Source organism: Hevea brasiliensis, chromosome 2 (assembly GCF_030052815.1).
Source record: "Hevea brasiliensis isolate MT/VB/25A 57/8 chromosome 2, ASM3005281v1, whole genome shotgun sequence".
Classification (NCBI taxonomy): Eukaryota; Viridiplantae; Streptophyta; class Magnoliopsida; order Malpighiales; family Euphorbiaceae; genus Hevea; species Hevea brasiliensis.
In genome coordinates, this window is record NC_079494.1 from 107,379,422 (window position 1) to 107,380,846 (window position 1,425).

Sequence of the window (1,425 nt, forward strand, 5' to 3'; positions counted from 1 at the left end):
GCAAACAATATTGAAAATCCAATTTCTAGAATCACTTTAATTTTCATTGAATTTAGATTTAATTCCTCCAAATTTCATAAGTAGAAATTTCAAATTAAATTTTGGTAATCTAGTTTAATTAATTTTAGTTAATTGTTTGATTTAACTTTAATTCCTCAAATACCAATTTTAATTTTTTAAATTTCATTTTTAATATCTTTAATTTTTGCCATTCTAATTAGCTTATCCTTTTATTTCCAATTTAAAGCACAATTCCCTGTGGGATCGATATCATTTTTTTAAAACTATACCACTGTGACCCGTGCACTTGCGGATTACACACAATATCAAGTTTTTGGCGCCGTTGCCGGGGAATTGTTTGTTTTTAAGTTGGATTTTAATTGTCTTAAGCTAATTAGAATTTTTATTTTCTTTTATTTTCACTACTACTCCTTGTGTTTTTCAGGTATTCTTTTTGTTTATGAGACGATCGAAAAGCACAAGTGATACTGAATTGTTGTTCAACCCAGAAATTGAAAAATTCTGTCGAGCCAACAAAAAGGAATACAAGAGACGAAAAGAAGCAGAAAAAGAAGAACAACAAAGATTTGAGCAAGAAGAGACGATTGAAAATATGGAGAATCAAAATAGAGCTATTGGTGAAAACAATGGAGGAAATGAGCAAAATAGGCAAAATGAAGTGGTTAATCAAAATGATCCTCAAAGAAGATCCATGTTAGATTATGCTTTTCCTAGATGTGCAGATGTGAGAGATAACAGACCTATTATTGGAGCTAATCAATTTGAGTTGAAGACTGGTCTCATTCAAATGGTTCAGAATTCACAATTTGGAGGTAGTCCACTTGAAAATCCTCATTCTCATTTGAAGAAATTTTTGATGATATGTGGTACACAAAGGCAACCTGGAGTTTCAGATGAAGTTATTCGGCTCACCTTATTTCCATTCTCTCTTCGGGATTCAGCATTAGAGTGGTATGACTCACTTCCATAAGCTACTATAGCTACTTGGGAGCAGCTATCTCAAGCTTTTCTATCTCAGTTTTTCCCACCTGGGAAGACCACTCATTTGAGGAATTTGATGGTAGCTTTTAAGCCAAGAGATTATGAAACTTTGTATGAATCTTGGATGAGATTTAAGGAGCTCGAAAGGCAATGTCCTCATCATGAAATACCTAAATGGATGATTTTTCAGAATTTCTACACCAGAGTTACTCCAGCCATAAGAAACACAATTGATTCACAAGCAGGAGGAGATTTCATGAGAATGACAAGTGAAGAATGCTATGATCTATTAGAGAAGATTGCTCATAATACCCATTTGTGGGGAAATCCTAGAGCACTTGAGCCAAAGAAGGCTGGGATTTATGAACTTGACTCAGTTAGCTACATGAATGCAAGATTTGATCAGTTGACTCAGCTTCTTAG

The 1,425-nt window shown here is 33.7% G+C and overlaps 1 non-coding gene across 1 annotated transcript; it reads right to left on the reverse strand.

Annotated features, from left to right (window-relative positions):
* Nucleotides 1–1,063: 1,063 nt before the first annotated feature.
* LOC131178228 (small nucleolar RNA R71) lies at nucleotides 1,064–1,170 on the reverse strand. The gene has a single exon (XR_009147361.1). It is a non-coding gene; the product is annotated as a small nucleolar RNA R71 (small nucleolar RNA).
* Between the last annotated feature and the right edge of the window lie 255 nt (nucleotides 1,171–1,425).